Raw genomic sequence first — 26,734 nt, 5'->3', positions numbered from 1 at the left:
TCAGAACCAAGGCAATAACTTCTCTCTCTCAGATCTCCTAGCTACCAGTCCTGGGCCATCTTTTTTTTTTTTTTTAATAATCCCAACTTTTCTTTAAAAAACAAGCATTTCAGTAAGCTAGTTATTTTCATGGATTGCTCATTCATTTTTTTCAGTGATCCAAAAATGTAGGGAGATGGCTACTACTGAAGTTGTCTGTCTACTTGGGATAACAGCAAATTAATTGAAGACAATGGGAAAGTAAGTTATAAAAAATACTAAGAAATCTGTTTCTCTTCTGAGCAAGCATTCAGGGCAGGTATAAACATCAAACATAGTGACATCGTCAAAACCTCTTCCATTTGAACATTGATTCATTCATCAAATAAATGGTATATTAATACATTTTACTTGCAGAAGAATCTGGATGGGAAGTGATAGAATTATAAGGGCTGTTGAGATTGCTTTGCTACAAAGCACTTTTCTGAATTAGTGTGTGGTTTAACAAAGCTGATTTCCAGATGCTTAACAAGGATTCATGATCCCTGCTGTGATTTTCCTGGTGTTATTTTCCTGGCCTTTATTTGTGGGCACATTTTTTAAAGAACACAAATGGCAAATGGCTATTGGTGGGTAAACATATTTGAGTCTACTAGTATGTCACTAGGCTCATATGGGTTGGGGTGTGGACACTGAAGGAAATTGGACTTGGACTTCCCAACCTAACCTAACATTATATAGGATAAATTTGGTAAAAATGAGCAAGAGAGGTCTTGAAGGGTTACAGAAGAGGACAGAATATCTCAGGGAGGAAGGCAGCCCAAGGGAAGACCAGGACAGGCACCAAGAAACCTGCTTAATCCCCACTTCTTTTTCTACTTTTCTGTCAGTATGGGCCTCAAGTCTTTTCCAGATGGAGCTGGGAATACCACCTCTTTCCCCACATCTACTGGTGCCTCTTCACTGCTCCAAGCACCTGGTCTCAGTGGGAGCTCAGAAGCAGTTGCCACAGTGGAAATTACCCAAACGTGAAGCCCTCGGGGATCACCCAAATTTTCCACACCCCAGAGGTGACTCGGGCTGCGTAACTCTCAGTCACAGTAAGCTCTTGGTGGGGATGAGCCTGCAAATTTCTATTTGTGGCTTTACTGGCCCTAGGACCAAATTAAACCTTGATTGCAGCATGCCTGGCCATTGTGCAATATCTCTTCCAACACTAGAAATGTCTAGGAACCATTTCCCATTGAGCACATGCCTAAGCACACAAGGGCATGCTCGGTGCTGCAGTAGCTTAAGAAAAGATAAACAACAAAACAATAACACACTGATTAAACATTTGCTAAAAGGTATATGGTGTTTGCAGATTGTGTAGCACTATGTTAGGCCCTTAATAGAAAATGACAACTATAGCAACCACATGATGATACCAGCAATATTTGTATAGTATCAAGTAATTTATCACCACTCCCACTTATTTTAGCCCACGGAAACTTTGTAAGTAGGAGATGAGTTACGTTCTCATTTTACAAATGAGCAAACTGAGTTTCTGACGGTGGTGTGCTGGGAAATGTTTAACAACCAGCTCTCTGGGGAAAAGATGTCAGGCTCTGATTGATAATGTGTGCTCATTTCCATGGTGGAAACATTCTCACCATGGCCTTTTTCAAGCTGGCAGCATGTTGCTGAATGTAGAGTTGGTAAGAGATGTGGACAACCACTTAGTCCTCAAGAGCCTGTGCAACCTGGCTCCAGCACACCTCTGCGTTCAGAGCAGGGAAATGACAAGTCCAAGGTCACACAGATAGTGACTCCTGGGCCCACTTTCCTTCCTCTTTCTTACAGAGCAAAGCACTACCAGGTCATCCAAAAACCTTTATTTAAAAAACAAAACAAAAATGTGTCCACATCTTGCAGAGCTGGACGAAAGAAGGTGGTCAAGAGATCCCAAATTGGTAGAAACTGTCCCCATTACAGGAGGAGGAAGGACACCGCCACCACTACCCCAGGGACTGGCCTATACTCGTGCTTCTGTTCCAGTGTTGCTGTCTCATATTTGAAACCAATTTTGAATTTGGGTAGAAGACTTGTCTTGTTGCCTAAACAATGCCTTAACCCCATTCTCTCCCCAGAAGGGTCCTACATTTCTTAAGCTATTTTCAGCTCCTCCACACCTACTCACTTGCAATACTTGTCATAACAGGAAGCCAGTTTCATATACTGTAATCCCCAAACACATTGCACCCACACGTGGGGAGCGTGAGGGGCTGAGCGAGGAGCGAGGAGCGATGAGGCCAGGCCTTCCAAAAACTGGAGGGGCTGAGCACTGAGTCGGTCCCAAGGTGGGGCATCCCCGCTCCCAAGCCCAGGATTCAGAAGCCAGAATCCACATCCAGACATTCTTGTTTTCCTTTCTTATGCAGTTGCTGGTGACTTTTTTTTTTTTTTAATAAAGCATTTGAGTAGGCAGCAAAGCCAGTCAGAACTGTTTATTTATAGCTGTGGATTTTCAATGCTGTATAAATTAGAAATCGTTGCTGAATGAGGCCCGCGCCCACTCACACACGCAGGGCCGCTATCTGTGAGTCCTTTCACAGGGTTTGACTGTACATAGTCTAAAATGGGAGAAAATGACATGCTCCGAGTCAAATGACGGAGTCACAGCTAAACGGCAAAGCAGAAAACCAGCAATTATTTTTCCTCAGCACAATATGGGGAGTACGACAGGTACAATTATCCAATATTATTTAACAGTACCGGTTTGTGGTGTAGGGAGAAAATAAAGGTTTCCGTGTCTTGGAGAGGAAAAAAAGAGAAAGAACATGCCTTGCAGCCCCTGTTTCTATGGATTAAGCTGGGTTATGTACATGGAAACTGGCCAGGATTCCAGAAGGGGAAGGGAGACCCGCCTGGCTCCCTGGCTCCCTGGCCCTTCCTTCCAGGAGGCTCTTGAGGAGCAGCACCACAGGGGGCTTCTGAGCAAAAGTGCCCCCAGCCTTGGGATACTGTGGCCTGAACACCCTCTTCCACAGGCAATGGCTCCAGGTAAGACAGCGGGGAAGGCTGGGTTTGCTGAGCCCCTGTCTGCTTAGAGAGAAACTTCCCTCCTGCTTTTGACTTTCTTTCCCTTCATTGAACTACAATGAGGTCAAAGAGCGTGTGATGAGAAGGTGATCCACAAGGAATAACTTTCAGCCCCTTAACCAGCTCCCTTTTCCCACTTCCAGCACATTTTTATTCCTCCTCCCAAGCCTTTGCTTAAACTGGTCACACTCTCTAGAAAGACCCCTCTTCTTCTAGCTACTGTGGAATAAATAAGTCAACCTTCATGGCTTCAGACCTCACTGGAATGCCACTTTCCAACTCTCTGAAAAAGTTTTTCCTTGCCCCTCCAGGACATTTGGCCGGCTGCCTTCTCTCAACTCTGCTAGTTAATAGCTAATCAGCTCCACACACTATGTATGCCATTGCTCTCTCCTTCACGTATCCCCCTGGCTTCTGTTTCTGCAATGGTATGGAATGCCATGCTGACTAAAGAAAACAGTCAAGCTTTTAAAGAATTAAAGCTAGTTGTATTCAGAAGTCTTACTGAGGACTACAGACCAAGGCCTACAGCCTGGGAACAGCCTTTCAGAGAGCTCCTATGAGACCGCTCCAGCCCAGGATTTCAGCCCACTGCTTACAGACAGGAAGTGGAGGTTCAGTACCTGCACAATCACATCAGATTTGCTCAGAAGTTCCATCGCAGCAGAATCCCATCAAGGCTTGGGTGTAAGAGTGCATCTGCTTGTAGATTACAGAGGCACAAACACTAACCCTGTTAAAGATTTCGTCTTCAAAGCATCTTTCCAAACATCTTCACAGTCCAGGGCTTTTGTGAAATTCTGCTGGCAAGCAGAAGTGAGCAAAAGGCGCTTCTCATATCTGCTCCTTTGTCTCACAGCTGGAAAGAAGACAGGCTTCAGAACCAGACCAGATCTGAGTTCAACTTCTGACTCCCATGGCTGGCTATCTATATTGAACCTAGAGAAAATCAGTTACTCTTTAGAAAAATGTATTATTCACTTATTATTTGTTTAAAAATGTATAACAACTTCAGCATGTGAATAAGAGGACACAGTCTATCCAGAAGGAGCTTAAGTATGCTATGTAGGCCGCCAAAGGAACGCAAAAGTAGTGAGCATCTCCTGTTCCTTAAAGACCTTAGGCATGCCAGATTTTATTCCAACTTGCCTCTGTCCTAAGAGGGGCACTAGTCAGCCCCTTGGAGAGAGACTCACCTTGGATAAAAATAGTTTACTCCTCTGAGCCTTGGTTCCTTGTCTGCAAAGTTAGATAATGATACCACCACCATTAAATAAGATTATTTAAAGCGGTGGATGCAAGTGCCTGGCTCCCAAGATCTCCGTCTGATACAGTTTGGGTGTTGTCTCCTCAAAATCTCATGTTGAATCATGATCCCCCGTGTTGGAGGTGGGGCCTGGTGGGAGGGGTTTGGTTCATGGGAGGGGATTTCTCACGAATGATTTAATGCCATCTTCTTGGGGCTGACCTCACTATAGTGAGTTCTGGCAAGATCTGGTTGTCTAAAAGTGTGTGGTACCTCCTCCCCCCATCTCTCTTGCTCCTGTTCTCACTATATAACATGCCTGCCCCCCCTTCACCTTCTGCCGTGATTGTAAGCTTCCTGAGGCCTCCCCAGAAGCCCAGGAGATGCCAGCACCATTCTTCCTGTAAAGCCTGCAGAACTGTGAGCCAATCAAACCTCTTTTCTTTATAAATTACCCAGCTTCAGATATTTCTTTATAGCAATGCAAGATGGCCTAATTCACCATCCCACCTGCTTGATTGCAAACTCCTGGGACGAGGGGCCATGTCTACCTCTTTATATCTCCAACAAAGCCTAACTCTGCACCATTAGAAAGTACTCAAAAATACAGACAGACTTGAGGATTCCTTATAGCTTCTTAACCTTACAGGCATCACCACCAGTTATCTTCCACCCTAGGCTTCCCTGGAAGCTGATAGTCTCAACATCAGAGTTATTGTTTCATTTCAGATACTCTCTCCATCTTACATACCACAGTTCTATTTACAGTGACGAGCAAATTACAGTTTCATGTGGACTGGTAGTGAATGAACATTGATAGAATAGGACGCACAGCAGATACATTTGATGAAAAGGAGAAGGAGAGGAGGAATGGCCTGGAGGATAAACGGCTTGCATGCAGGGAAGCTCTAGAATGGACGATTAGATGGCTCTGATGACTCAAAGGAGAGCCTATGGGCTACTAGGGTCCGAGTCAGGAAGGCTGATCCTTAAACAGGAGGTGGGGGGATGTTGAAGACAAACCTTGTTTACATCATCATTCATTTTACCTTAGGTGACTTCTCACCCCTTCCTGACAGACGGCAAGTGTTTATCATTAAGGCCCAGTCTAGTCTGACTAGCACATCATCATTACCATGATGTCGTCAGCCTCTTGCATGGTGTAGTTATTTTGGGGCCATGAAAAGGGCCTCTGTTTTCACTGCCACCCTAAATATCTTGCTAATGTACAAAAAAATTCTTTCACCAATAAAGCCGCCCATTTCATATGGAGAGCCAGATTTAACATATAAATACTTCTGAAAGAAGTGACCTATGAAACTCATGCATATTCAATTCTCAGTGAAGGATATTTGATGAGTTGAAAGCAAGTTTTAACGTGGGGGAGGGCGCGCTTGGCAGAGTGAAAATGAGGATTTTGTTAGTAAAGGAACAGGTGCGGAAGGGTCAGCTGTAGACTCCAAGGACAAAACTTGCCTAGTTCATAATTTTTCACCATGTGAGTTGCCAAGAGATGCAGGTTATGATTGTTCTGCACCCCTCCCTGAGAGAGCTACTTGATGGGTACAGCACCCCAAAACGAAGCTGGTTCATGATTTCGGCAGCTGATAGGTCAACTAAATTCTGCGTGCCCTTGGAGGGGTGGACAAAGGGGACATAGCTGTGATGTGCCACTCTATTTCCAGCCTTGATTATCTGGCTCGCACTACAGGAATTTAAACTTGCTTTATGTCTCTTACTTAATTATTTATTTTTTGAGCCGGAGTCTCATTCTGTCACCCAAGCTGGAGTGCAGTGGTGCAATCTCGGCTCACTGCAACGTCTGCCTCCCAGGTTCAAGCAATTCTCATGCTTCAGCCTCCCAAGAGGATGGAATTACAGGCATGTGCCATCATGCCCAGATAGTTTTTGTATTTTTAGTAGAGACAGGTTTTCACCATGTTGGCCAGGCTGGTCTTGAACTGTTGGCCTCAAGCAATCTGCTTGCCTCAGCCTCCCAAAGTGCTGAGATTACACGCCTGGGCCACCACGTCTGGCCTGCTTTGTGTCTTGAGAGAGTAGTGTTGCGTTGCCACCATACTTTTTTCCCACAATTTAAATGTGTGTTTCTTTGTAACATAAATTAATCTTTCTTAGACTCTTAGGTTCTGCATCCTCCAAATTTCAAAGTCATGGTTTTTGTTGTTGTTCAAATTACTATGATTGCTCATGAGTTTGTGTGTATGAGTGTGTGTGTGTGTGTGTGTGTGTGTGTTGTATTTCTGAAGTTCCGTGTAGATACTCAATGCCACTTTTTCATTTTCTTGAATTTATGTTTGAGAGTTGGTGCTACTGTCATCAGGGTCCTATGATGATTCTGGAAACAAAGACTGGATAACATGAATGGCATCATGGTAGAAGCTTTGGGTATTGATATTTCTCAAATTTCCCTCAAAATGCATGAGTACCACAGCTTTTACTACCTATGAGTTGTTGCCATGCTTAAGAAGAAAGAAGACAGAGCAAAGAAAAAATTAGGATTCCTTTGGCTCCTGAAGAACCTCAGGCAGTGCTGAGCTTCTCCAAGATCTCTTTTTATCCAGACATCTGTCTTACCAACCAGTCACAGAGATCCTGAAGTGTTGAAGACAGGTGGACACTTATGAAGGGCACATTTTATGTTTCTTTGAGGGCAAGAGTATGTCCTACTCACCACTGTATCTCCCTCATCGAGCACAGTGCATACTATATGGTTGACTTTAAATGCATATGTGATGCTCAGATGGATTTAAGTAACATGCTCAGTGTCTGACAGTGGCATTGGAACTCAAATCAAGATCTATCTGACCCAAATGCCTCACATAGTTTCCACTCCACCAACAGTGCTCAATCTTTCTTGAGCGATACCCTCAGAATACATTTTACATCATAACCCAGTAGAAACACACACATTGTGTGAAAAGTTTCATAAACTCATACCCGCTTTTAATATGGGTGACATGCCCCTTTATTTTCTATGATATTGTTTCCTATTCCATTAAAATATGTCATGACCATGAAATTGATTTCTTAATCCAATAATAGTGTTATTAAAATTAATGAATTTCTTAATCCAACAATATTAATGATAGAGTTCAACTTAGTTCAGTAAGTTGGACAACACTATACTCCACCACACTGAAGGATTCGTTCATTCATTATACAAATCATTATAAAATACCTACTAAGTGTATGTCCCTGGCCATATGCATGCCATGGCCTGAGGGTAAGGACATGGTGGTCATCCACCTGGCATTTGCAGGCCTGTGTGGAGGATTGCATGCTTTCATCTTGCCGCTCCTTTGGGAAGCTAAGCCTGGCTTTCCCAGCTTCCTCTGTTAGCAGCTGCTCCGCTAGACTCAGCTCCTCTGAGATGCTAACAGGAAGAAGAAAAAGATCCCTTCCACCGTAAGAGCTTACAAAACCTTCCGCTGAGGCTTAAGTCTGGCCTGAGCAAATATATTTGGTTACACTTTAGGGATTTGTTTTCACTCAACACTAAATTTTATTAAGATTCTAATAATGAAGTTAGATGACATAGAGTTAGGAAAATATGCACTGTATGACTTTTACAATACCTTGCCAGGAATCTGGTACGTGATTTTGAAGACTCCCAATCTAGACATGTTTTTATTCCTTATGAAAATTTTTCTAACTGTATTCTAAAATGCACTTATGTTGTCATTTTATATATATGCATTAACTCAACTTTGCCAATTTTTTTTTTTTTTTGAGACAGAATTTTGCTCTTCTTGCCCAGGCTGGAGTGCAATGGCATGATCTCAGCTTACTGCAACCTCTGCCTCCTGGGTTCAAGTGATTCTCCTGCCTCAGCCTCCTGAGTAGCTGGGATTACAGGCGTGTGCCACCATGCCCGGCTAATTTTGTATTTTTAGTACAGATGGGGTTTCACCATGTTGGTCAGGCTGGTTTCAAACTCCTGACCTCAGAAGATCCACCCACCCTGGCCTCCCAAAGTGCTGGGGTTACAGGCGTGAGGCACCGCATCCAGCAACTTTGCCAATTTTATAATCATGTGGTTAAATAAAATTCTCTTTCTTGTAAAACAGATTGCGGTATCACTGCTAGTATTTCTCCTTTTCCAGGCTCATCCTGCCATCATGACCTTTTATTACCCTCACATATCACCAAATTAAGAGGAAGAGGCCATAAGAACTGCTGGACACCAATTCATAGTTTTCCCACTCAGCAGTGTGGATTTCCATGTAATCCTCAAATCAAGGGGAAGGAAAGAACCATTCCAAAATGCCCTTCCAATTCACAGATGAACATATCTAAGTCCACTTGGGAACCATTTTAGACCCCCAGCATGGAAGACAGGGATTATTTGCATGACTATATACCCAATGACAAAGGGAAACTTACCCGTTCATTCTAGGGCTTAACGAAAATGCCACGGCTGCATGAATCATGGTTCTGTGGTCACTTAATTGGGGATGGGATTGAAAGCATAACTTTAAGGGAGATCCCCAAGATGAGAGCCAAGAAGATGCTAAGCTATTTGTGCATGAGGTGCTTGTGAGATAGAGATCAAAGGATAACCAGCTGCTCTTCCCTGGTTGGTGAGTGGAGGTGCTCGAGAGGGCACTCTTTGGTGTTGACTTATTGCATCTCACCTTGTCCCTTCCTAAACTCAACTCTTGCCATTTCACTGTATCCCTCACACAGTCACACTTGAAAGGCCCTCCAAGCACCAGTGGCCTTTGTTCCTAGCACAGAAATCATCACCCTAGACTGCTTACCTAGCATCTAAATAATCCCAATTCACATTTAGCTAAAATTTCACTATTATTAAATTTAGTTATATTTGCAATATAAATTTATTTTAGTTACAATAACCTAGAAGTAGTATAGTTACCATTATTATCTGTTTTAGTTTCCTGGAGCTACTATAGCCAAGTATCACAAACTAGGTGGCTTAAAAATAATAGAAATGTGGCCGGGCATGGTGGCTCACGCCTGTAATCCCAGCACTTTGGGAAGCCAAGGTAGGTGGATCACGAGCTCAGGAGTTCGAGACCAGCCTGGACAACACAGTGAAACCCCTTGAACCATCTCTACTAAAACTACAAAAATTATCTAGGCATGGTGGCAGCCGCCTGTAATCCCAGCTATGCGGGAGGCTGAGGCAGGAGAATCGCTTGAACCTGGAAGGTAGAGATTGCAGTGAGCCGAGATCGTGCCACTAGACTCCAGCCTGGGTGAGAGAACTAGACTGTGTCTAAAAATGAATAAATAAATAAATAAATAAATAAATAAATAAATAAATAAAATAGAAATGTATCCTCCCACAGTTCTGCTAGCCAGCAGTCTGAAATCAAGGTGTCAGTATTACTATGCTTCCTCTGAAGCCTCTGAGGAAGACTCTTTCTTCCTGGTGGCTCCCACTAATCCTTGGTTTGTGGCCACATCACTCCAATATCTGCCTGTTTCCACATAGCATTCTTCCCTGTGTGTCTCTGCACCTCTTACCTTACAGAGAATCTGGCTTCTGTGTTCAAATCTCCCTGTCCTTTCTCTTATAAGGATGCTAGTCACAGATTTAGAGTCTACTGTAAGTCTAGGATCATTTATTTCAGGATCCTAAACTAATCACATCTGTAAAGACCCTATTTCCAAATAAAGTCACATTCTGAGGTTTTAGGTGGACCTGTGTTTTGGGGGTGAAAGGGGTGAGACCATATTCAACCCAATACATTATCCCTATTTGACAAATGAGGGGATTGAGATGCTAAATTCCACCTTTTAACTCTTCTCACGTGTCTTTCCTGGTTCAAGGAGTCACCAGTAATTTATACCATCTGTTGGGTGCCCACTACAAGACAGGCATTTGCAATTCATTATCTCTAGGCCTCACCATGCTCAGAGAGACAGGCATCATTCTCTCAATATTAAGGATAAAGAAACTGGAGCTCAGTAAGTTTGACAGATTTTTCCAAAAAAGAATTACCCAGTGACAGTACAGAGCTCATTCTGGCTGGCTCTGACACCTACCCCCTTTCCATTAAACCACACAACCTCTGCCAAATCCTGCTTCTGTTCCCTTCATGATGTCTGGAACATCAGCCCTTCCTTCTATCTCCTCAAGGTCAAAACATTAGACATTTTCATTTCAAATCTTCTGAGGCACTGTGGGAAGGGTGCAGGCTCAGGGACATGGGTGCTATGGTGGAAACACCCTCTTTCCTGATCCCGAGTCTTAACAGGCATGCAAGTGGGTAAATGGATAGAAGGGGACCTCAAAGGGAAAGGAGAAATACAAATTGCCACTAAGAGTATATGGCAGAGCCATTCAGCCTCGCCTGCAGATTCGGAGTCGCCTGGGGACCTTCTGAAAGTACTTATGCCCAGATGTCTCCTCCAGAGCTTCTGAATTGGTCTGGGCTGCAGATTGGGCATTGGGAATCTTAAAAGCACTTCCAGGTCATTCCCATGTGCAGCCAAGGTTGAAGGCCGCCTGGATTCCTGACGTCTGGGAATTCTTGTCCATTTTCCTCGCCTATGGCAGCAGCTGAGGCCTTCAGGTTGTTCTGGACATCTGAGAGAGCCACTGCCTTTGTTCCAAGCTTCCTTGCAAAGCCGCTGCCCAGCCATGCAAGTGCTCAGCACATTTTATGGCATGACCAACTGCCTGGTCCCTTTGGGTGCAACAGCAGAGGTGACTTTGGGGTGGAGTGTGGAGCCAGGCTCTGGGAACAGCTCAGATGCTCCTGCAAAGCTTTCTGGTGGAGCTGTCTCCTGTCTCCCTGGGACCTCAGCGCACTTCCTTAGCAAGAGCCCAGACTACTGGAGCCAGGGAGGCACCTTGTGGGAATTGTGCCAACAAATGACCTTTGGACTTGAACTGTGGCCTGGGCTCTCCCTTGGGTCTCCAGCCTGCTGGCCTGCCCTGATAATTTGGGACTTGCCAGCCTCCATCATCACGGGAAACAAGCCCTTAAAATAAATCTCTTTCTAGGTACACACACATCCCATTGATCCAGCTTCTCTGGAGATCCCTGACTGCTACACTCCTCTTCCTTGGCTCCCCTGGCCTCACCTCCTTTCTCTGGATCCTCCCACCCTCCGCTCTCCGCGTTGTTTGCCTGCAGTGTCTGTGACTCATAGGCCTATAATAATCCTTCCGCTTCTGCTTGCCAAACTCTCCTCTTTTCATTCAAGAGTCTCCCCAAATCCCACATCATCCCATCAAGGAAACAACAGTCTCTCCTCCCTAGGATGAAGCCATTCATAGAGCAGATTTCAGAAGGAAAACTCTGTCTGTGTGAGTGTTTCTTTGAAAATTCATGTTGGAGACTGTTCCACGCATGACAGTGAGGGGACTTGGTGTTCCACAGGCTCCGTCTCAGAGGCCAGGCTACAGGGCTCCCTCTGCTCTGCACAGGTCTGCATTTGGCACATGGTCTCATGTGGCTAGTGATGCCTACAAGATGGTGGTCTGGGGCGTGGCCTCCTGAACAAGCTACTGAAGGCCACTGTCCTGCACGGCTACAGATTTCACAACCAACCCTATGCCACCAGCCTGTTCATATGACATTGCTTAAGGCAAGCAGCAGTCAGGGGAAATCCCTGAGCGTGCGTTGTCTCAGCTGTGGGCCACCATGTCTTCCTCCTGTGAAGGATGAAGGGTTGAGGAGGCACTATCCTTCCCTTCCTACCACACATGTAGAGGGGCCCCTGTCGTGTTGCTGCAACCACCATTAAGCCACATTCTCAGTGGACATTGCAGAGCCATGGGACATGCTGCCTCAAAGCTCTACCTACAAGCTATGGCCCCAGAGACCCCTGAATCCCATAGACAGCTGGTGGTATCCCAGGGACAAAGAAAGCCCAAAGTATATGTTCACATCGCAGGGGTACTAAAGCGTCAGAGTGAAAGAACACAAGCTTTACAAATACTCTAAATTCAGTTAGTCCCATTTCCACAGCATTTACCATCTTGGGTGACTCATTCAACCTTTCAGAGCTTGGTTTCCTAATATTTAGAGGAGGAATGCAATACCTGCTTTGTGTTAGTGCTACTGAGAAGGATGATGATGTTGATAATAATAATAGGCTGAGGACATTCAGCCCAGTGTTAGCATCCAATAAATACCCATTTCTTTCTCTGTTCTCTTAACGAAAAGGCTCTACTAATCCAGTGGAGGCTACTTATGGGTCATAATTTGAATGCCTGGGAGAGGTAGTGTGAAATCATAGTATAGAGGAGTTGATGGCAGGACTAGGATGCAGAAGGCATCCATGGAAGGGGAGCTGATGGCAGCACTAAGATGCAGACGGCGTTCATGGAAGGGGAGCTGATGGCAGCACTAAGATGCAGACGGCGTTCATGGAAGGGGAGCTGATGGCAGGACTAGGATACAGACGGCGTTCATGGAAGGGAAGCTCCCTTACTGTCCGCATGGCTTCACAGCATCAATAAGAGGGTCCCAAATCACATGTTCCAGCACCCATTCCCCAACTTGAAGTCCAAACAAATAAAAATAAAGGAAGGCAATGAAATATTGTAAATGCCATGGAGTCTAGAAATCCTAGATTTTAGAACCCTCTAAGTCTATGCAAAGCATTAACATTTCAACACATAACCCAATTTCAGGAGGTTTACGCAAAGGAAAAGCAGTCCATTGCAGCGCCCTCCTTCTTCCCACCAGTGTATAGGAATGCCTCCCCAGCAGTCGTGGCCTTACGGAGCCCTAGAGACAAATTCAGTTTGCTTTTTTGTTTTATTATTATTATTATTTGAGATGGACTATTGCTCTGTCACCCTGGCTGGAGTGCAGTGGCGCGATCTCAGCTCACTACAACCTCCACCTCCTGGGTTCAAGCCATTCTCATGCCTCAGCCTCCCGAGTAGCTGGGGTTAAAGGCACTCGCCACCACACCTGGCTAATTTTTGTATTTTTAGTAGAAACGGGATTTTGCCATGTTGGCCAGGCTGGTTTCAAACTCCTGAGCTAAGGTGATCCACCCTCCTTGGCCTCCCAAAGTGTTGGGATTATAGGCGTGAGCCACTGTGCCCAGCCTCATTTTGCAATTAACAAAAGACAAGGAGGCCCTCCTTGATATTTGGAGATAGAGTATTTGAAGCACATTTGATGAATTTCTGTCTTCTTATATTGTAATAAGAAGGCTTGGCAGGATGTTTTTACAATTGTAGTATACGTTTCATGGGGAGGAAAGGAAATACCTATATATATATGTGTGTATTTTATGTATACAAAATATAAAATGAAAAAATGCAGTTGAACACACACACACACATATATATATATATTCTCTTCTGGTCTTCAACTGCATTTTTACATTATCTCATGTTTGGGTCTAGGCCTGCTATTAAATGGGAAGATGAGAGCCCTCTGGTGGCTAAATGGACTCTTCTCTTTTTTTAAGAAATAGTAAAACTAATTATCTTGTGTTTTGAAAATTCTGTGCCTTGTTCCAGTTAGCAATTTGCTGCATAAACTTCATCTTTTCTCCACTTGTGCCCCCTCACCCTTGAGTAAAGAGATAATGAGATGTTACATTTTTAACCTGCTTGGTGCTCACACTTTGCATTTAGGCAGATATTTAATCCACCTTCTGAAAAGATAAAACAGTGTTTTAGAAATTTGATTTTCAGACACTCATCTAACAAATATTTATTGGGCATCTATAACAAGTAAGACACCATTCTAAGTACTGTAAGAGCTATAAGAAAATTTGGCCAGGCGTGGTGGCTCATGCTTGTAATCCTAGCACTTTGAGAGGCCGAGGAGGGTGGATCACGAGGTCAGGAGATCGAGACCACGGTGAAACCCCGTCTCTACTTAAAAATACAAAAAATTAGCCGGGCATGGTGGCAGGCACCTGTAGTCCCAGCCACTTGGAGAGGTTGAGGCAGGAGAATGGCGTGAACCCGGGAGGCGGAGCTTGCAGTGAGCCAAGCTTGCGCCACTGCACTCCAGCCTGGGCGACAGAGCGAGACTCTGTCTCAAAAAAAAAAAAAGAAAGAAAATTTATAATATAACATCTACTTGCAAGAAGCTTATAGTAGAGTATAAAAAAGAATAGCCTTGACTTTTCAAAAATGTATTTTTTCTATAAACTTTAATCATTTTATCAAATACATACATTTTCTTATCAGAGGTATTCTCCTAGCTTCCCTATCTTCCATCTACTCGGGTGCCTGTAGCAGGAAGTGGATCATCAGGTTGAACTCTTCCTTCTCCCACTCTCCAACCCAGTGATTCACCATGTCCTGCCAGCTCTACTTCTCTTTATTTCTACTGATGCCAACTTAGATTACGGCATCTAAATTTCAGGTCATTACTATATCCTTTTATTTATTTCATTTTTATTTTTATTTTTTATTGAGACAAGGTCTCTCTCTGTCACCCAGACTGGAGTGCAGTGGCACAATCACAGCTCACTGCAGCCTCGACCTCCTGGGCTCAAACAATCCTCTCGCCTCAGCCTCCTCAGTAGCTGGGACTACAGGCATGTGCCACCATACAAGGCTAATTTTTAAATGTTTTTGTAGAGACAGGGTATTCCCTACGTTGCCCAGGCTTACAGTATGCTTTTTAAAAATGTATTTTTAAGTTATTTTTGAGTGGTTAATACATGTACATAGTATAGAATTCAACATATACAATAACAAATGCATAACAGGTAAGTCTCCCTCACACTTCTATGCTGTGCCCACCTGGTTCCCTTCTACAAAACAGCTATAAGTCTCAACCCTTTGGATATACTTGTAGAGATACTCGGTTCACATGCAAGCATGTACGTATTTTTCTCACAAATGATGACATGCAGTTCAGTGCCTTGCTTTTACATCTTTCAGTACCTGTTGGAGAAAATTCTAAATCAGTGTAAACAGGGCTGCTTCATTCTTTTTCAAGAGATGCATAGAATTCTATTATATGTATATTACCGTAATTTATTTAATCAATTCTCTACTGGTAGAAATTCAGATGGTTTCCAATCTTTTGCTATTACAAGTCAATACTGCAATAAATATCTTCTCGCAGACATCATTTTTGCAAGTGTGCCAGAATATACCTAGAATAAATTCCTAGAAGTGAAATTATTGAATCAAAGGATATGTATATTTTTACTTTTGATAGTTATTGCCAAATTATTCTTCATAGAGGCTTTACCAAAGTCTACGCTCGCTGACAAAATGAGGCTCTGTTTCCCCAAATTCTCAACTATACAGTGAGTTAGAACTTTGTGTTTTACCTTTACCAATCTTATGGGTAGAAATGGTGCCCCAATACAGTTTTAAGTTACATTATTCTTAATTTGAGTGAGGTCAAGCATCTTTTGATGTTTAAGATGTATTTTAACATAAAGATACACCTTTGTCTTTATCTTTACTATACATGTATTTATATGTATAAATGTATATATGTGTCTCCTTATAGCTCTTGTTCATTTTTCTGCTTGGGGTTTGTTTTTTGCTTGTTTTATTGAACTGTAGGAGTTTGTGGCAGGCAGCTTCCAAGATGGCCCCAGATGACTCCATCTCCTGATATTCACACCCTGACATAGTCCGCCTCCCACATTGTACCACAGTTGCTCTGTGTGACCAATAAAATATGGCAGAAGAGATGGTATGTCATTCCCAAGATTAGCTCATAAAAGATAATCAGTTTCTGTCTTGGTGGCTCTCTCAAGCTCACTTGCTCTGGGGGACACCAGTAGCTAGGTCTTGAGCAGCCCTGGATAAAGAAGACCACGTGGTGAGAAGCAGAGGCTCTTTTGAGAGTCTCATGAATGACCTTAGCCAGGGTCCTTCAGCCTTGGGCAAGCCTTAGAAGGACCCAGCCCTGACTTATGTCTCCACTGCAACATCCTGAGGGACCCTGAGCTGGAATCACTCAGTTAATATGCTCCCAGATTCCTGACCCACAGGAACTTTGAGATTATAAATGTTTGTTGCCCTAGGGTGCTAAGTTTTGAGGCAATATTTTACACTTGATAAAATAGTGTAAATTGATAATAATATAGCGTTAATAATGATATAGTTTGATAATAATATAGAGTTTTTGATATATTAAGAAAACTAAGTCAAGTGCAATGATGAGTGCCTGTAGTCCTATCTACTTGGGAGGCTGAGGCAGGAGGATCACTTGAGCCCAGGAGGTCGAATCCAGCCTGGGCAACAGAGTGAGACTTCATCTCTAAGAATGAATGAATTAAATAAATAAAATGGTAAACTTTTTAAAAAGAAAGAAAATCGGTCTTTTTCTCCTGAGCTTGAGTTTCTTGATTAGAATTTTAAATGCTTTTACTTGCTTATTGTATATCTATTAGTCCTCTTTGTGATTTATTTTCTTTCTTTCTTTATTTTCTTTTTTGCCATGCAGATTTTTAAAAAAAAATTTACATAGTGAAACTTATCAACTTGGGGGATTACTTTTACACTTAGAAATGATGAAAGACAGACCACACAAATCCCAAATTTTATTTTCTTCCATTTCTAATAATAAAGAGCTAGGCCACTTTGGTCAACTCTCCTGCTAAAACCAACTAAAAATAATGAATACAATAATTTTCTAGTATCCTTTAAAGCATCAAGAAACTGACAAGATAATAACGAATTACCAGACCTAGATCTAAGAGATTCCAGGAACCCAGAAGAGAAACTGTATTAGTCCGTTTTCACACGGTTGATAAAGACATACCCGAGACTGGGAAGAAAAAAAGGTTTAATAGACTCAAGAGTTCCACGTGGCTGGGGATGCCTCAAAATCATGGTGTAAGGTGAAAGATATGTCCCACATGGCGGCAGACAAGAGAAGAGCGCTTATGCAGGGAAACTCCCCCTTATATAATCATCAGATCTCGTGAGACTTATTCACTATCACGCAACAGCACAGGAGAGACCTGCCCTCATGATTCAATTACCTCCCACAACACATGGGAATTCAAGATGAAATTTGGGTGGGGACACAGCCAAATCATATCATATGAGATTTCGGTGGGGACACAGCCAAACAAAGCCTTTTGTCCTAAGAACATATGGAGAACTGTGCTCCAGTTTTGAAGACCTCACAAAATAAGGGGGACAGAAGTCAAAAGTCTAGAGCCCACCCAAATTGGAATGTTAATATCAGACCCCCCACTTACATTAACCTAGAATCCCAAAGGTAAAACCTTCAGGAAGTAAAATTACCCATTCCTCTTGTTTGTTTAAAAAAAGTCCTAAGATAGCAGTATCTTAGTGCTAAATAAAGGAGAAAAACAAAAACAACACATAAACTGTCCCTGAGTAGTCTGTCTAGAGATTAGCTTCTGAGAATTGTTAGCCTAAATTTGAAACCGAAGGGTGGACCAGAAAACTTCAAGCCATAACTTTAATTTAAATTGGTTACAGAGAGGTAGTGCTCCTAAATGTCTCGCAGAAGCAAAGGCAAAACTATTTGGAGAAGGATACCTTCACCCAAGTCACAGGAATTACCAGAAATCATGTCTTCTAGACAATGAGCAGTGCAGAGTTCATGGTAACCAAGCCACAAGAAAGTAAGTTATGATGAGAAAGAAACAGCAGCAATAATAGACTACATAAACAGACCCTGAAAGACTTCAGGTATAGGAACAATTAGATGCAAGCTACAAAATAGCTATGTTTAAAGAAATAAAGATCAAAAATATTTGCAGCAAACAGGAAATTGTAAAAAAAAAAAAAAAAAAAGTGACCTAGCATATATGAAAAATAACCAAGTAAAATTTCTAGAAATACAAATACAAATACAGGCCAGGAGCAGCGGCTCACTCCTGTAATCCCAACACTTCGGGAGGCCAAGGTGGGTGGATCACCTGAAGTCAGGACTTTTGAGACCAGCACGACCAACATGGCGAAAGCCCATCTCTACTAAAAACACAAAAATTAGGCAAGTGTGGTGGTGCATGCTTATAATCCCAGCTACTTGGGAGGCTAAAGCAGGAGATTTGCTTGAATGCTGGAGGCAGAGATGAGCCGAAATTGTGCCATTGTACTCCAGCCTGGGCAACAAGCGTGAAACTGTGTCTCAAGAAAAATAAATAAATAAAATAAATACAAATATAGAAATAAAAAACCTAATAGATGAGTTTGAGAGAAGAAAGGACAAAAGTAGACAGAATTAAAATATTAAAAGAAATTATTTTAAGTGTAGCACAAAGAGACAAAAGATGGGAAACATAAGAGAATAGCTAAGAGAAATGAAAGATTGAAGGAGTTCTACCATGCAGAATCCAAAAAAGTTATATTTTTAAAAACTGATTACTAGAAATAGTGAGTTTATCAGTGTCTGAAGATGCAAGGTTCATATACAAAAATCAGTTGTATTGCTTCATATTAATAGCAAGGATTTGGAAAATAAAATGTCCAAAAATACAATTTACAATAGTGTAAAAACAAGAAATACTTAGAAATTTTTAAATTAAGGTAGGATTTACATACAGTGAAATACACAGTTCTCATGTGCTCAGTCGGATGAGTTTTGACAAATGCATACACCTGTGTATCCTATGCCATTTCTCCTTGTCAAGATATAAAACACTTTCAGAACGGAAGTTGCCTGGAGGTGAAACAGGGATTTACCAGGAAGTGGCATGGGAGCTTTCTGGAGTGATGAAGCAACCTAGAGAAAGTTTCAAAGGTGACTATCCTTTCACCATAGATTAATGTCATTATAGAATTTCATATAAGTTGTATAGGATGAACATAGTCTGGCTTCTTTACGTTGGCATAGGCATGATGTTTTAAAGACTCATTCATATCTTTGCGTCCATGTTTCATCATTTGTATTGCTTTAGTATGCATGGATACATCACAATCTGTTAATCCATTTTCTTCTTTTTAGACATTTGGGTCAATTTCAGTTTGATCCATTATTAATAAAGCTTTTATGAATATTCCTATACAAGGCCTTTACTGGATATATGTTTTCTCTTCTCTTGAGGAAATACCTAGAAGTGAAGCACCTGCACTGAAATGCACTGACCAGTATGTTGGTATTATCCATATAAATGGCTGCTCCATTGGAGTGAAAGCTCTTTGAAAACAGGGACCGGGTTTGGTTTATTGGCTTATCTTCAATGTCTTGCACAATAAAGGACACAGAGGAGGCATTAACTATGCATTTCTTGAATCAATATATTGAGGAGAAAATATTCTTTAAGAAAAAGACGTAAGTAAACAATACATCTTCCATCCAGTTTGTCCTTGGTTACACTAGGATACTGTTTCAAGGATATGAGCAACTTATTAAAAAGTCCTTTTGATGGTTTTATAAAATAAGTCCCGTGGAAAGTTCCCAAGAAAATCTGAAACTCTCATAATAATAATATTAAAATGGCTAATATTTATTGAACCCCAACAACACCAAACAATTTAAGATAATCATTGCATTCATTCTTAGTACTCTTGAGTAGTCAATACAAGGAAAACAAGGCTTAAGTAAGTTAAATAACTTGCTTAATGTCACACAGCTGAAAGTTGGTATACTTTCAATGGATATAAAGAATTTTGACTTACTGTTTTAATATGTGCTATTTTTGAAGGCAATTTTCAGTCCAAGTTTTCCCACACAAAGAATGAAAATAATAATAGCAACGCCAACATACTATAAGGATCAAGTGCAATTATTTATTTAAATTCCTTCTGTAAACAGAAAAGCACGATGCCAGGTAAGTTCTCATGATGATTGTTAATATCATCATCATTATCATTCGACCACCTATGAGCGGTGTGGCCTTATGTAGGTAACTGTTAACTGGCAAAATGATGATGGTAATACTCACTGTCTCATTGTGAAGGTAAGCCCAGCACAGTAGTTGACACTGAATAAATGCTCAATACAGAGCTGCGACTGCTATTGACCTTGATCTGTTACATGGTTCTTGTTCATATTTCTCTCCGGGACAAGTTGTTACTCCCTTGTAGGTAGGAGAGCTCCTAAGTAGGCTTCATCATCCCCCCCTCTCTTAGTCATACCAAAACTTGGCCAAAGCAACCAATTAGAATGCCCATTAAAGATGTCTTGATCACATTGGGTTCCAGCAGTAAGTCAAAGAAATTCCAAATATCAGAGTCCCTTGTTCTCTCATATAACTTTAAGCCTTTTAGTTTAAAAGTCGCAGCTCTGATTTTCCAGTAATGTGAATAAAGTGAACAATGTGTATAAATCGGTGATCAATTTTTCTAAACATCAAGTGACTCACTCATAGCCATATTCATTTGTATATGAACCAGGAGATATAATTTAAGCTTTGTTTAGCTCTGCTTTATTATCTTTTGAGCCTTGAAATTCTGAAATTATACTATCCTTCACTGGGGCACTATGTCTACAGGGAATTTAACAGTTACAAGGTCTCACTAAATCACAGCCCATGTTCATAAATGCAGACTGAAGGGACACAGGCACAGATTTTCTGGCCTCGTATCAGCCAAAAGGAGCTGATTGCCAGGTGGATTCTGCTGCATCAAGTGGTACACAATCCTTATTTCCAGACAAGCCTGTGCCTCTGAAATAAAAGTCTCAAATGCCTTTTCACACTGATATAAAGAACTACTTGAGACTGGGTAATTTATAAAGAGAAGTGGCTTAATTGACTCACAGTTCCACAGGCTTAACAAGAAGCATGGGTAGGAGGCTTCAGGAAATGTATGATCATGGTGGAAGGCAAAGGGGAAGAAAGCACGTCTTACACTGTGGCAGGAGAGACACAGAGAGAAGGGGGAAGTGCCAGACACTTACCAAGCAACTAGATCTCATGAGACCTCTATCAAGGGAACAGCAGGAGGGAAGTCTGCCCCCATGACTCAATCACCTCCCAAGAGGCCACTCCCCCAACACATGAGGATTACATTCGACATGAGATTTGGGTGGGGACAAAGAGCCAAACCATATCAGACCATATAGATGACATAGGACTCCAAGACTACAAAGTCCCCTGGCCACACTGTGCCCTCTGTGTTGAAGGATATACCATTAAAGTTAAATCAACTTAGGAAACATCAGAGCAACAGTTTCCCCCATGACATAGACAGGCCAGGGACAGCTCTTCGGGGAGTCCTCTCCAGTTTGGCTCTGATACCCATGAGATCAGTTGGCCTTGCTCTGCCTCTCCTCGCAGCAGCAGCTTTTACTACCAACGCACCCTGCCCCTCCCACCACCACGTGGCAGCTGACTTTCTGGTGCATTCATCGTTTCTGTTCCAAGTGCTACAAGTAAACTGCTAGCCGAGGTTGCTGTATTTATTAGCTTTTGCAGCTTTCTCTACTAAGGTTGTGTTGACAGCATTTTTCTGTATTTAGGAACTTAAATGAAGTCCTCATATCATTGTCCTGGGGAAGCTATTCAGCAAAGCACCACATGCCATTCTAATTCCTCTTTTTCCTACCTCCTTCCCTGTGCTTCAGAAAATACGTGTTCTCTGACTGAACCTCAGCCTTCTGCTTCACTGGAGCTCTCCTCCCAGGGATCAGAGGCAAAAAACTTATTTCCCCTTGCTGGAGACTAGATGCAAATGTAGTGACTGGAGAAAGTCATCGTTATAGTCTTCTGCCTTGCAGAGCCACAGTGGCCATATGTAAATTTACCCAATGGTTCTGGGTTTAGATAATCAAAACAAATAGATCTGCTAGCAGGCACTCTCAAAGTTTTCAGAGCCTCAAAACCTCAACATGCAAATCTCAGAGCATAGCTGCAAGGATTGAGTGTAGTTACTTGCCAAAGCTTCGCCTCTTCTTTCCCCCCCTACCTGCAAGGCTCCTGAGATGGCTCTGATGAACACAGTGGTTTTTGTTTTGTCTTACTTTTAACTGTGCTTTGCAATTAAGTTTCAAAGACGAAACTTTTCATTGCATTTATTCACTGTTCTGCACCTTTCATAACAGGAATTTGTAAGAGGTCTGGAAGGATACATACAGACCTCTGTTCTGGTTCCTGGCAAGTGAAGATGTGAATCTGAACCCATCAGAATACATACTCCTGAGACTCCAGTTCATTCTGAAGAATGGTCAAGGAGACCTCTTCCCTGGAGACACTCATAGTAGCAGATAATTGTTTTCTCAATGGTTTAAGACAGAAACAGATGTTTCTCTGGTTGACCTTTGAGTTCAGCTGAAAGCAAGTATGTTAAACCTAAACAAGACCTTCAGGAAATGGTCTCTACTTTGAGTCCTTAAATGTTCTCATTTATCTGATCTGTCAATAAGCTTTTCATTTTTACATAAATTCACGTTATTTTCATGTATTTATTGGAATAAAGGTACACTTATTTATGGGACTATCAGCATGCAGGATGACACCAAGAATTATAACAGCTCAGAGAGGGCCTAAGGTCATACATATGAGCCTAAAGGAAAACGAGAGCAGAGAAACAATTAAAATAGTGCATTACATTTATAGTATAGTATTTGTCACAGTTTACAAGGCACTCTTACATATATGGTCCATAATAATCCAAGTTCTTGGAGTCAAACAAGAGAAGCCAAGTCGGATTAATTGCAGCAGAAATAAATGTATTGAGAAAATGATGAAAGTTCACAGAATTTATGTGAGCCCTAGAACACAGAGAATACTCAGGAACTAACGGAACCTGGCCCTGTGTGGCACAAAGTCATGCCATAGTCACATCTGGCCTGAAAGCTATCCCAACCTCCAGCACCACTAGCATCTGCCACTGCTGCCACTGTGACTGGTCTCTGGGTCTGGATGTTCCTCCTTCCAGATTCATAGTTCTAGGTGGGCACATCTGATTGGACAAGTCTGTCCTCTAGGTACTGGGAGGTGAGAAGAAAGAATATACACTTTCTTTACCCCTCACCTCTTGGCGTGCAGTACTGGATAATTATATTAGTTTTCTATTTGTTTATTTTTAGGCTATTATGCATATTTTAAGTTGTATTTATTTATTTATTTACCTGAGATGGGGTCTTGCTATGTCTCCCTGGCTGGCCTCCAGCTCCTGGGCTCAACTCATCCCCCTGCTTCAGCCTCCTAAGTAGCTGAGACTAGAGGCACACACACTGCACCCAGTGTATTAGTTTTATGTTGCTGCATAATAAATTACCACAAACTTGGCAGCTTACAACAACACAAATTTATTATCTCACAATTCCTGTGAGTCAGAATTGCAGCACAGCCTCAGCAGGGCTATATTCTCATCTGGAGGCTTGACTGGGGAAGAGTCTGTTTCCAAGCTCTATAAAGTGGTAGTAGAATTTATTCATGCTCAGCTTCATGTCTGAGGTCCCCACTTTCTTGCCAGCTCTCAGCTGGAGATTACTCTCAGCTCCACACTCGGACCCTTCCTTCATTCACAGGTGCACCCCTCAGTAGGTAATTCACAAGAAGGCTGTTTCCTTCTTCAGAGATACAGGAGTATCTCCCTGGTTTCATGTCTTTTGTCAAGTAAGGTCAAGTTGCTTTCTAAGTGTTCCCTTCATTAGGTCAGGCCCACCTGGGATTTTCTCCCTCTTGCTTAACTCATAGTCAGCTGATTGATTACTCACCAAGTCATAGGAGTGAGATTCCATCATATTCACTTAAGATCTCACCCAAATTCAAAGGGAAAAGATTACACAGGGCATATACCAGGGGTTGGGAATCTCAGGGCCCATCTTTGAATTTTGCCCATCACACTTACCAAAAAATAACAAGCACCTCCCACTTTATCTCATCAGAGTAGTAGATCCAGTATAAATTTTCCAGTTTTACAGAGGAAAAAAGTAAGGCTCTGAGAAGTTGGGTGATTTGGTTGTAGCCATAAGTTAAGTAACTGAGTGGGAACTTGAAATTAAGATTTTTGATGGTGCTCTTTTCAAAGGTAAATATATAGACATTTGTCAAAGTAAATGACTTGACAATTCATAGTGTAGGTTCTGATGGAAAACAAGAAAGAAAGAGTAAAGATAGGAAATGATGACTAATGAGCCTATGCTGGCTACTGAAGGCTGTTTTTGAGTTCTGGGAATCAATATCAACAAAGCAGAGGAGCTGTGTGAGGTCAGAGAGAACTACCTGAATCTACAACACAATTGCTGTTTATATTTATTTTGTTTTTTCAACTTTTAAGTTCAGGGGTACATGTACAGGTTTGTTATGTAGGTAAACATGCGTTATGGGGGTTTGTTGTACACACTTTTTCATGACCCAGGTATTAAGCCTAGTACCCATTAGTTATTTTTCCCGATCTTTTCCCTTCTCTCACCCTCCACCCTCCAATAGGCCTCAGTGTCTGCTGTTCACCTCTTTGTGTCCATGTGTTATCATTTAGCTCCCACTTATAAGCGAAAACATGTGGTATTTGATCTTCTGTTCCTGAGTTAGTTTGCTGAGGATAATGGCTTCCAGCTCCTTCCATGTCCCTGCAAAGGACATGATCTTGTTCTTTTTTATAGCTGCATAGTATTCCGTGGTGTATACATACCTCATTTTCTTTCTAGTCTATCACTGATGAGCATTTAGGCTGATTCCATGTCTTTGCTATTGTGAATAGTGCTGCAGTGAACATACGTGTGCATGTGTCCTTATAATAGAATGATTTCTATTTCTTTGGGTATATACCCAGTAATGGGATTGCTGGGTGCAATGGTATTTCTGTTTTTCAGGTCTTTGAGGAATCACCACACTGTCTTCCACAATGGTTGAAGCAATTTATACTCTCACCAGCAGTGTATAAGCGTTCTGTTTTCTCCGCAACCTCACCAGCATCTATTATTTTTTGACTTTTTAATAATGACCATTCTGATTCGTGTGAGATGGTATCTCATTGTGGTTTTTGATTTGCATTTGTCTAATAATCAGTGATGTTGAGCTTTTTTTCATATGATTGTTGGCTGTCTGTATGTCTTGTTTTGAAAAGAGACTGCTCTGTTTAAAAGAAGCAACCTAGAGAAAGTTTCAAAGGTGAATATGCAAAGTAGCAAAGGTCTCCAAAAGAGACCAAGCAGGAACTGAGAGATCAGTGCCCAGGTCCTGCAGTTTTCTCCTGTTACCTCTACCCCTGTCTGTGTATCTTTGCTTCCTGTTCTTCTCTTCGTAGTTCAGAGACCATTCTGTCTCCCGAGGAACCTTCCCTTAGACAGGGTTATCAAAGAGAACTTAAGCATATGTCAGGCTAACCTCATTACTTCCTTTACCATTATCCTGAAAAGTTCTCATAGAAGCTTTTGAAAGGCAGAATATAGAAAGATAAAAGGAGTGACATTATCAAGGATATAGTTTGATATTCAACAAATAACAAATTTTTTATCTAAGAATGTATGCGTTAAAGCTTAATAGATCTTTGAACTCATGTCTGTACATAAAAAAGTAGAAAGAGCAGTTTTTTAAAAATGGCATATTCAAATATAGCTGAATGTATTTACATATTACATTATGCATACATATTGTGTTTACCCTCTTCTATTCATGTGTACATCACATGTAAGAAACAGCAATAAAGTTACTGGCAAACCTTTGTTTTCCCATCCTGGCCCAGCTTTTCTCCAGCTGTGTTACCTCAGAGACATAATTCAGCCTATCGTGCCTCAGCTTTCTCATGTTTAAAAATAAGAAGTTAGAAAATGTGATTTCTAAAGCCCTTCCAGCTTTAAAATTCAGTCATTCTTTGATAAGCGAGATAATGAGCAATTGTGACTATTAAGGCAACACAATCCTCGTCTCTCATCCTCAAGTGGGAGGGGGTTAGTTCATATTAATCACAGGCAACCATGAACTTGTTTGCATTTTGAGTCGCATTCAACTAAGAACATTGGCCCTTTTGGCTGTTTGGGGAGATTTGCGTGCTGTAGAACTACTTATCACAGCCATGTATCTAGCTACCTACAGACACACACACACACACACACACACACACACACACACACACACAGAGAGAGAGAGAGAGAGAAAGAGAAGAAACACAGAGACAGCAGAGTAACCAGGTTAACAGGAGTAGCCGAGTTAGCAGAGGATTGTAGGAGGAGAGAATAGAAGAAATACGACACCCTCACAGCTTTCACAAATTGGCACGATCCATATGCATTGCTGCTAATTACAATAATCATCTCCTTCTACAGCGAGAGCACTACTTGACCCTGTACCCACGTTTTATTTATTTATTTTCTAAAGCATTTCTCTTTCCCTTTATCTTCTCCCTTAGGCTATTAATTAACTGCAGTGAAGGATAAGAGAGGCCCCCAACACGGGGTCCATTTGGCCTGTCCCTGATCCCTACTATCTTAAAACACGCTCACACTTTGAAAACCAACAGCACATTCCAGCGTGACCCAGAAGATAGCCACGTCTCTTCCTTTCTCTCAACCCCTCGCTTTCAATTTTTGTTGCAGAAGAATTATGAGCACGTATGAAGCTAACCATATTATTTCCTTTATCATCATCCTGAAAAGTTCCCAAAGAAGCACT

At 41.9% G+C, this 26,734-nt stretch overlaps 1 non-coding gene across 1 annotated transcript; it reads right to left on the bottom strand.

Moving 5' to 3' along the window:
• Nucleotides 1-4,121: 4,121 nt before the first annotated feature.
• LOC116460529 (small nucleolar RNA SNORA67) lies at nt 4,122-4,263 on the bottom strand. Its single transcript, XR_004245833.1, has one exon. It is a non-coding gene; the product is annotated as a small nucleolar RNA SNORA67 (small nucleolar RNA).
• Nucleotides 4,264-26,734: the final 22,471 nt, after the last annotated feature.

Source organism: Hylobates moloch, unplaced genomic scaffold, assembly GCF_009828535.3.
Source record: "Hylobates moloch isolate HMO894 unplaced genomic scaffold, HMol_V3 SCAFFOLD_20, whole genome shotgun sequence".
NCBI lineage: Eukaryota > Metazoa > Chordata > Mammalia > Primates > Hylobatidae > Hylobates > Hylobates moloch.
The sequence above is the reverse complement of the archived record's forward strand: the minus strand, read 5'-3'. Positions and strand labels throughout refer to the sequence as shown.